Below are 11,400 nucleotides of genomic sequence, written 5' to 3'. Positions count from 1 at the left end.
TGTCGTCTTGTAGGAAAACAGCGAAGGTGGAAAGCTGCTGTGTGGAGTCCCACACGACAAGTTACAGAAGCCACTGAAGGACAAGGTGAATCGAGTCCATTTGCAGAAGTGAAAGCCATCCAGCTGGCTTTGGACATTGCTGAACGAGAGAAGTGGCCCATACTTTATCTCTATACTGACTCATGGATGGTAGCAAATGCCTTGTGGGGGTGGCTACAGCAATGGAAGAAAAGCAACTGGCAGCACAGAGGTAAACCCACTTGGGCTGCCACGCTGTGGCAAGACATTGCTGCTCGGCTAGAGAGCCTGCCTGTGAAAGTTCGGCATGTAGATGCTCATGTGCCTAAAAGTCGAGCCACCGAGGAACATCTAAACAACCAACAAGCAGATCAAGCTGCTAAGATTAAAGTAGCTGAGGTGGACTTGGACTGGCAACATAAAGGTGAACTTTTCCTGGCTCGGTGGGCCCATGATGCTTCAGGGCATCAAGGTAGAGATGCAACATATAAATGGGCTCGCGATCGAGGGGTGGATTTAACTATGGACACTATTTCACAGGTTATTCATGAATGTGAAACTTACGCCGAAATCAAACAAGCGAAATGGTTCAAGCCTGTATGATATGGGGGGCGATGGTTAAAGTATAAGTATGGAGAAGCTTGGCAGATTGATTATATTACACTTCCACAAACACGTCAAGGTAAGCGTTATGTACTTACAATGGTGGAAGCAACCACTGGATGGTTGGAAACATATGCCGTACCTCATGCTACAGCCCGAAACACTATCTTGGGCCTTGAAAAGCAAGTCCTTTGGCGACACGGTACGCCAGAAAGAATTGAATCAGACAATGGTACTCATTTCAAAAACAGTATTATAGACAATTGGGCCAAAGAACATGGTATTGAGTGGGTATATCATATTCCATATCATGCACCAGCCTCTGGGAAAATTGAAAGGTACAATGGTTTGCTAAAAACTACACTAAAGGCACTTGGTGGTGGAACCTTTAAGAACTGGGATTCACATTTAGCAAAAGCCACTTGGTTGGTCAACACTAGGGGATCAACCAATCGAGCCGGGCCTGCCCAATCAGAAATTCTACGGACTGTAGAAGGAGATAAAGTCCCTGTAGTACACATGAAAAACATGCTAGGAAAGGCAGTCTGGGTTCCTCCTGCCTCAGGCAAAGGCAAGCCCATTCATGGGATTGTTTTCGCCCAGGGACCTGGCAGCACCTGGTGGGTGATGCTTAAGGATGGAGAAGTTGGGTGTGTACCTCAAGGGGATTTGAGTTTAGGTGAATATATTCAATACTGAACTGCAGGATGTGAATTGCCATACTAACAGTATTTAATAAGTGTCTTCCAGATCAAGACAGTGATGATGAAACCAGAGCTGGCTTCTTCGAGTGGCGCCTGACAACTTCTTCGAAGTTGATGCCTTTAACCCACAAACAGTGGTCACGAGATGCACTTGTACCATTTTTTCCTGCCCTGGGAGACTGTCGTGACAAAATGAACTTAATGAACTTTTTAAAGGATGGTCCACTGATTAATTACTCCTGTGTATATATGTACATATGTGTGTATATATATATATAAGTAGTGATTAATTAGATTGTGTTGATAGATTGTATTGATAAGGTTTAAGTATTCAGTGAATGGCATATTATAAGGGGTGGAATGTCCTGGTTTTGTTAAAAACAAGTTTCTCTTTCAGTGAATTTCAGCTAAAACCTTCATATTAACTGCATTTTCCTGGAGAACCAGACACATGTTTTGGTAAACCTAGCAATGGAATGCAAACTTATTGATAAGCACGGATGGACATCTCGCGAGAGGGGCGACGAGAAACAAGTGACTAAGAAACTGACCAACTGTGTATAACATTCCATTCACATGAATAGTTCATATAAAAGTGGGAGATCACGAGGATCTTGGCCCTTCTGCTTATGGCCGACATTAGCAGAGGACCTTGCTAATCATCCCTGCGAACTGAGGCCTAGTGAGAGACTGAATACAGTTCCGGTTGGGTGCAGAGTCCAGTCCAGGACTTCAGGTGCCGGCTCTGCAGTTGTTGGGACTTTCACGATTGGTTTTGTATATTTTGTATTATTTTCTCTATTCTTATTAGTAGCATTAGTAAAACATCTTTAATTTTTCCAACTCTCTTCTCTCTGTTCTTCTTTTCCTCCCGATCGTCTGTCCTGAGTGGGAAGGGGGAGAGGGAGGGACAAAAAAGGGGAACTGGGGGGGAGAGGGAGTTAACAATACATCTGCCAGGGTTTTATTGTCACCCCACAATCTTAACCCTCGACGTTCCTGCTCCAGCAGGGGGATTGGACTAGATGATCTTTTGAGGTCCCTTCCAATCCCAAACATACTGTGATACTGTGATACTGTGACAGCAGGCAGTGATAGGCCCAGGACTGACAGGCTCCCCCTCCCCTAGGGGGCGCTCGGCTGCCACACCCAGCTGACACAGAACCTTGGTCACAATGCCCGCTACCGTGGCGAGGATGTGGTGACTCTGCAGCTGACAGGGACACTGCAGGACTTGGTGTCAGCTCAGCAATTTCTCAGTTCCTCAAAGAAGCTGAATTCTGCAAATTGCTGCTTTTGCTGTTGAAATGATGTCATCAGGTGGGTGTTTTGGTGCAATACACTGAAAACCAGAGCAGAAATGGAGAAATATTGTATTGTTAACCTCCTCTCCCTCCCACTTCCCCTTTTTGCCCCTCCCTCTCCCCCCTTCCTACTAAAGACAGGTGTTTGGGAGGAAAAGAAGGACAAAGAGAAGAGAGTTGGAAAAATTAAAGATGTTTTACTAATGCTACTAATAAGAATAGAGAAAATAATACAAAATATACAAAACCAATCTTGAAAGTCTCAGCAACTGCAGAGCCGGCACCCAAAGTCCTGGATTAGACTCTGCAGCCAACTGGAGCTGGATTCAGTCTCTCACTGGCCTCAGTTCGCAGGGATGAGTAGCAAGGTCCTCTGCTAATGTCAGCCATGAGTAAAAGGGAAAAGGAAAAGGGAAAAAAGGGCCAAGATCCTTGTGATTTCCCACTTCTATATGAAGTATTCACGTGAATGGAATGTTATACACAGTTGGTCATTTTCTTGGTCACTGGTTTCTCGTCGCTTCTCACGAGATGTCCATCCATGCTTATCAATAAGTTTGCATTCCATTGCCAGGTTTACCAAAACATGTGTCTGGTTCTCCAGGAAAATGTAGTTAAGAGGAAGGCTTTAGATGAAAGGCAAATTAACTAAAAGAGAAAATTGTATTTAACAAAACCAGGACACCCTGTGAAAATGACTCTGTGACGTCTGTCACTCTGACACTCTGATTATGTACACTGTGACTGTGACTCTGTGATTGTGACTATTTAATGTGACTGTGACCCTGTGACTTTGACTCTCTGACCATGACAGATGTGCCTCTGTGACTGTGACTCTGTGACCACAACTACGACTCTGTGAGTCTGTGACATCTGTGACTCTGTGACTCTGACCCTGTGACTGTGAATCTGTGGCATATGTGACTCTGTGACTGTGACTCTGTGAAAACAACTATGACTCTGTGACTCTGACCCCGTGATTGTGACTCTGTGACTCTGTGACTCTGTGACATCTCTGACTCTGTGTCATCTGTGACTCTTTGACTGTGACTCTGTGACTCTGACCATGTGATCGTGAATCTGTGGCATATGTGACTCTGTGACCACAACTACGACTTGCGATTCTGACCCCGTGATTGTGACTGTGACTCTGTGACCACAACTATGACACTGTGATTCTGACCCCATGATTGTGACTCTGTGACTCTGTGACTGTGACTCTGTGACCACAACTATGACTTGTGATTCTGACCCCGTGATTGTGACTCTGTGACATCTCTGACTCTGTATCATCGGTGACTCTGTGACTGTGACTCTGTGACTCTGACCCTGTGACTGTGACTCTGTGACATATGTTTGTCTCCGTGACTGTGAATATGTGACCACAACTATGGTCTGTGAATCTGACCCCGTTGCTTGTGACTCTCTGACCCTGTGACAGCTGTGACTCTGTGTCATCTGTGACTCTGTGTCGTGTGTCTCTGTGAAATCTGTGACTCTGTGACTGTGACTACGTGACTCTGAACCTGTGACTGTGTCTCTGAGACATACGTGACTCTGTGACATATGTGACTCTGTGACTGTGACTCTGTGACTCTGTGACATCTGTGACTCTGTGACTGTTACTCTGTGACCATAACTATGACTCTCTGTGTGACTCTTTGACATCTGTGATCCTGTAACTGTGACTCTGTGACTTTGACCCTGTGACTGTGACTCTGTGACATATGTGACTCTGTGACTGTGACTCTGTGACCACAACTATGACTCTGTGACTCTAATCTTGAGATTGTGACTGTGACTTTGTGACATCTGTGACTCTGTGTCATTTTTGACTCTGTGTCATCTGTGACTCTGTGACTGTGAGTCTGTGACTCTGAACCTGTGACTGTGACTGTGACATATGTGACTCTGTGACTTCTGTGACTCTATGGCTGTTACACTGTGAATCTGTGACATATGTGACTCTGTGACTGTGACTCTGTGACCACAACTATACCTCTGTGACTCTAATCCCGTGATTGTGACTCTGTGACTCTGTGACATCTGTGATTCTGTGTCATCTGTGACTTTGTGACTGTGAATCTGTGACTCTGACCCTGTGATTGTGACTCTGTGACTCTGTGACATCCGTGACTCTGTGTCGTCTGTGACTCTGTGACTATGACTCTGTGACTCTGATCCTGTGACTGTGACTCTGTGACATATGTGACTCTGTGACTGTGCCTCTGTGAATCTGTGACATATGTGACTCCGTGGCTGTGACTCTGAGGCCACAACTGACTCTGTGACTGTTACCCCGTGACTGTGACTCTGCGACATCTGTGACTCTGTGTCATCTGTGACTCTGTGACTGTGACTACGTGACTCTGAACCTGTGACTGTGACTCTGTGACATATGTGACTCTGTGACATCTGTGACTCTGTGACTGTGACTCTGTGAATCTGTGACATATGTGACTCTGTGACTATGTGACCATAACTATGACTCTCTGACTCTGACCCTGTGACCGTGACTCTGTGACTCTGTGATATCTGTGACTCTGTGACTGTGACTCTGTGACATATGTGACTCTGTGACTGTGACTCTGTGATTGTGACTCTGTGACCACAACTATGACACTGTGAATCTGAGCCCGTGATTGTGACTCTGTGACCCTGTGACAGCTGTGACTCTGTGTCATCTGTGACTCTGTGATGTCTGTGTCTCTGTGACGTGTGTGATTCTGTGTCATCTGTGATGCTGTGACTGTGACTGTGTGACTGTGACTCTTTGACTGTGACTCTATGACTTTGTGACTTAGTGAATCTGTGACATCGGGGACTCTAGGGCTCTGGGGCTATGTGACTGGGACACTGGGACTGTGACTTTGACTCTTTGATTGTGACTCTGTGACTCTGTGACCACAACTATGACTCTGTGACTCTGAACCCGTGATTGTGACTCTGTGACTGTGTGACATCTGTGACTATGTGTCATCTTTGACTCTGTGACTGTGACTCTGTGACTCTGACCCTGTGACTGTGAATCTGTGTCATATGTGACTCTGTGACTATGACTCTGTGACTCTGAACCTGTGACATATGTGACTCTGTGACTGTGACTCTGTGACCATAACTGTGACTCAGTGTGTCCCTGTGTCTCTGTGACTGTGATTCTGTGATTTTGAGACTCAGTGACACTGTGACATCTGGGACTCTGGGGGTCTGGGACTATGTGACTGGGACTCTGGAACTGTGACTTTGACTCTTTGATTGTGACTCTGTGACTCTGTGATTGTGACACTGTGATTCTAGGTCTGTGACTCTGTGACACTGTGACTCTGTGACACTGTGACTCTGTGACTCTGTGACTCTCTGACTCTGATTATGTACACTGTGACTGTGACTCTGTGATTGTGACTCTGTAATTGTGACGCTTTACTGTGACTGTGACACTGTGACTTTGACTCTCTGACCGTGACTCTGTGAATCTGTGACTCTGACACCGTGACTGTGACTCTGTGACATATGTGACTCTGTGACTCTGTGACCACAACTATGACTGTGACTCTGACACCATGATTGTGACTCTGTGACTCTGTGACATCTGCGACTCTGTGACTGTGACTCTGTGACTCTGAACCTGTGACTGTGACTCTGTGACATATGTGACTCTGTGATTGTGACTCTGTGACTGTGGCTCTGTGACATATGTGACTCCGTGGCTGTGACTCTGAGACCGCAACTATGACTCGGTGACTCTAACCCCATGACTGTGACTCTGCGACATCTGTGACTGTGTCATCTGTGATTCTTTGACTGTTACTCTGTGACTCTGACCCCGTGATTGTGACTCTGTGACTCTGTGACATCCGTGATTCTGTGTTGTCTGTGAATCTGTGACTATGACTCTGTGACTCTCATCCTGTGACTATGACTCTGTGACTCTCATCCTGTGACTGACTCTGAGACATATGTGACTCTTTGACTGTGACTCTGTGACATATGTGACTCCGTGGCTGTGACTCTGAGACCGCAACTATGACTCGGTGACTCTAACCCCATGACTGTGACTCTGCGACATCTGTGACTGTGTCATCTGTGACGCTGTGACTGTGACTATGTGATTCTGAACCTGTGACTGTGACTCTGTGACATATGTGACTCTGTGACATGTGTGACTCTGTGACTGTGACTCTGTGACTCTGACCCTGTGACTGTGACTCTGTGACATATGTGACTCCGTGACTGTGACTCCGTGACCACAACTATGACACTGTGATTCTGAGCCCGTGATTGTGACTCTGTGACCCTGTGACAGCTGTGACTCTGTGTCATCTGTGACTCTGTGACGTCTGTGTCTCTGTGATGTCTGTGTCTCTCTGACGTGTGTGATTCTGTGTCGTCTGTGACGCTGTGACTGTGTGACTGTGACTCTTTGACTGTGACTCTGTGACTTTGTGACTCAGTGACTCTGTGACATCGGGGACTCTAGGGCTCTGGGACTATGTGACTGGGACACTGGGACTGTGACTTTGACTCTTTGATTGTGACTCTGTGACTCTGTGATTGTGACACTATGATTCTGGGACTGTGACTCTGTGATGATGTGACAATGTGACTCTGTGACAGTGTGACTCTGTGACTCTCTGACTGATTATGAACACTGTAACTGTGACTCTGTGATTGTGAATCTGTGACCGTGACTCTGTGACTCTGTGACTCTGTGACTCTGTGACTGTGATTCTGTGACTCTGTAACATCTGTGCCTCTGTGACATCTGTGACCCTGTGACTGTGACTCTGTGACTCGGACCCTGTGACTGTGACTCTGTGACATACGTGACTTTGTGACTGTGACTCTGTGACCAAAACTATGACTCTGTGACTCTAATATTGAGATTGTGACTCTGTGACTCTGTGTCATCTGTGACTCTGTGTCATTTTTGACTCTGTGTCATCTGTGACTCTGTGACTGAGAGTCTGTGACTCTGAACCTGTGACTGTGACTCTGTGACATATGTGACTCTGTGACTTCTGTGACTCTGTGACTGTTACTCTGTGAATCTGTGAGATATGTGGCTCTGTGACTGTGGCTCTGTGACTCTGACCCTATGACTGTGACTATGTGACATATGTGAATCTGTGACTGTGACTCTGTGACCACAACTATATCTCTGTGACTCTAATCCCATGATTGTGACTCTGTGACTCTGTGTCATCTGTGACTCTGTGACTGTGACTCTGTGACTTTGAACTTCTGACTGTGACTCTCTGACAATAACTATGACTCTGTGACTCTGACCCTGTGACTGTGACTCTGTGACATATTTGACTCTGTGACTGTGACTCTGTGACCACAACTACGACACTGTGATTCTGACCCCGTGATTGTGACTCTGTGACTCCGTGACTTCTGTAACTCTGTGTCATCTGTGACTCTGTGACATCTGTGACTCTGTGTCGTCTTTGACTCTGTGACTGTGACTCTGTGACTCTGTGACTCTGAACCTGTGACTGTGACTCTGTGACATATGTGACTCTGTGACTGTGACTCTGTGACCATAAGTATGACTCTGTGACTGTGACCCCATGATTGTGACTCTGTGACTCTGTGACATCTGTAACTCTGTGTCATCGGTGACTCTGTGACTATCACTCTGTGACTGTGATTTTGTGACACTAACCCCATGATTGTGACTCTATGACATGTGTGACTCTGTGACTGTGAGTCTGTGACCACAACTATGACTCTGTGAGCCTGACCCTGGTGATTGTGACCCTGTGAGTCAGTGACTCTGATCCTGTAACTGAGACTCTGTGACATACGTCACTCTGTGACTGTGACTCTGTGACCACAACTATGACTCTGTGACTCTGACCCCGTGATTGTGACACTGTGAATCTGCGACATCTGTGCTTCTGTGTCATCTGTGACTCTGTGACTGTGACTCTGTGAGCTGACCCTGTGACTGTGACTCTGTGACGTATGTGACTCTGTGACCACAACTATGTCTCTGTGATTCTAATCCTGTGATTGTGACTCTGTGTCTCTGTGACATCTGTGATTCTGTGTCTTCTGTGACTCTGTGACATATGTGACTCTGTGACATATGTGACTCTGTGACTCTGTGACCATAACTATGACTGTGACTCTGACCCCATGATTGTGACTCTGTGACTCTGTGACATCTGCGACTCTGTGTCATCTGTGACTCTGCGACTGAGACTCTGTGTCATCTGTGACTCTGTGACTGTGACTCTGTGACCACAACTATGTCTCTTTGACTCTGACCCCATGATTGTGACTCTGTGACTCCGTGAAGTCTGTGACTCTGTGTTGTCTGTGACTCTGTGAGTGTGACCGTGTAACCGTGACTCTTTGACTGTATCCCTGTGACTCTGTGACTATGTGACTATGTGACTCTGTGACATCTGGGGCTCTGGGACTATGTGACTGGGACTCTGTGATTCTGCTCTGTGTTTGTGACCCTGTGACTCAGTTACTATGTGACAATGTGAAATTCTTACTGTGATGGTGTGACTGGGACTCTGTGACTTTGTGATTGTGACACTGTGATTCTGGGACTGTGACTGTGACTCTGTGACATATGTGACTCTGTGACGGTGACTCTGTGACCACAACTACGACTCTCTGACTCTGACCCTATGACCGTGACTCTGTGACTCTGTGACTCTGTGACATCTGAGACTCTGTCATCTGTGACCCTGTGACTCTGTGACTCTGAACCTGTGCCTGTGACTCTGTGACATATGTGACTCTGACTCTGTGACCACAACTATGACTCTGTGTCTCTGACCCTGTGACTGTGACTCTGTGTCTCTGTGACTCTAAGTGTGACTCTTTGACTCTGTGACTCTATGACTCTGACTCTGTGATTGGGACTCTGACCCTGTGGCTGTGACTGTAACTCTGTGACATCTGTGACTGTGACTGTGACATCTGTGACTGTGACTCTATGACTGTGATTCTTTGACTCTGTGGCTGTGGCTCTGTGACTATGAGTGTGAATTTGTGACATCTATGTCTCTATGAACAGCAAGAGGGAAATAGGGACAGGGATGTGGACAGAGATGGAAGAAGAATCAGCCGAGAAATAGGAAGAGTGGCAGAACGAGGGAGAGGAAGCAGGAGGAAAGGGGAGCGGGCAGGGAGGGACGGGGACACAGAAGAGGTGACATGACCCCAAGGGCCCAGGACTCACCAGAGCTCCAGCTCTCTGCATGGCCAGGCAAATTGTGGAGCTCAGGCCCTCCTGTCTGTGTCTGTCTGTCCTTTCCTCCCGTCCTCTGCTGTAGCTCCAGTCTCTTGCCCATCCTCCACCTAAGGAACACATGGGTGTCCAACAGCTCTCACCGCACGAGGCTTCCCAGACACACACACACACACACACACACACACACACACACACACACACACACACACACACACACACCCCACACACACACACACACTCTATGGCCGTACAGTAATTTTCCTCACTGACACAGACCCTGCGGGGCACGTTTGTGATCTGCTCTGCTGAGGCTGCTCACAGGGACTCTTCCTCACCAGAGGGGCAGCTGTCTCTGTGCAGCTGGAGCAGCAGCTGTGGGGATCCCCTGCACTTCACCCTCCAGCTGCTTCCCCTTCTCCTGCTCTCTCCAGCTCCAGCCCCAGCAGCTCCTCTCCACCAAGTGCCCCCTGCCCCCTCCCCCGCCCAGGAGAACAAGGCCAGAGCAGCCCACGCACACCTGAGCCAGAGGCAGCAACAACAGCCCCAGGGCCCCAAAGGGAGGAAAAAGGGCCCCAGGGCTGGGCCGGGGCTGCTCAGCCTTGGGGCAGCTCCAGGGTGGCCACGGCAAAGCTCAGCCTGGGCTGCGCCACCATTGGTCGGGAGGGCTGTCAGTCTCCTCCCCTGAGCTGATCCTGCAGCTGATTGGCTCTGCCCTGGTTTGGGGCCCACCCTGCTCTGAAGTGATGCTCTCTCTGATTGGCTGCCTGAGGGGTTACTCCCCCCCACATTTTCCGCCTTTCCTGAGGCCCTGTTTCCTCTGGTTGGCTGTCTGGGATTTCATATTGGCTCCTCCTATCAAGTGATGGGTCAGTCTGCATGTCAATCATCTATGTACTGCACTCCCACCAGATGTGGTTGGTGCAGCCAGCACAGCCCGGCCCTGAACACTCCTCAGCTCCTTCAACTCTCACCGCCTTTCCTGCAGACCTCAAAGCTTGATTGGCTGGTTACCTATCAGTCACATGACTCACCCCGCCTCCTCAAATGTGATTGGCTGTCCTGGGTCCACTGACTCACCATAGACTTCTGGTTGGTTGTTGCCAGGCAACGAAGCCCACCTAAAAATGAAGCTGTGGGCCCTGAACAAAGGCCGTGGGTGATAAAAGACACGTTGGAACCCTAAACATGAGGATTTGGCCCCAGGAAGGAGGCTCTGGGCACTCAAAGGGGTGGGCAGATGCTACAGGTGGCGCTTTGGGCCTGAACACAAGGGGACCCTCTCGGTTCCCACCTGAGCTGGGTTTGGTGCCCGTGACCCCATGGAACAGACACCTGTACTGTCCGGAGTGGCCACGGAACAGACGGAGCCCAAAGCCACAGGCTCCAGGAGCTCAATGGCTGTTGTGACATTTCATGGGCGTTTCACAGGGGTGGCCCATGGACTGCGGGCAACTGTCTGTGTGTGACACCAAAGGGCGGGAAGGGGAGCGGTGGTTGGTGAGGACGTGTTGGATCGTGTGGGACCTGAGCCCGACGTCCGTGGGGTGGAACA

At 48.3% G+C, this 11,400-nt stretch overlaps 1 long non-coding RNA gene across 1 annotated transcript; it reads right to left on the bottom strand.

Annotated features, from left to right (window-relative positions):
* Positions 1–2,895: 2,895 nt before the first annotated feature.
* Positions 2,896–10,494, bottom strand: LOC309452696. Its single transcript, XR_014186612.1, has 3 exons — positions 10,366–10,494; positions 9,837–9,955; positions 2,896–3,005 (listed from the first exon to the last, which is right to left on the bottom strand). It is a non-coding gene; the product is annotated as an uncharacterized lncRNA (long non-coding RNA).
* Positions 10,495–11,400: the final 906 nt, after the last annotated feature.

This window comes from Streptopelia decaocto (genome assembly GCF_964273445.1).
Source record: "Streptopelia decaocto genome assembly, contig: HAP1_SCAFFOLD_271, whole genome shotgun sequence".
Classification (NCBI taxonomy): Eukaryota; Metazoa; Chordata; class Aves; order Columbiformes; family Columbidae; genus Streptopelia; species Streptopelia decaocto.
The sequence above is the reverse complement of the archived record's forward strand: the minus strand, read 5'-3'. Positions and strand labels throughout refer to the sequence as shown.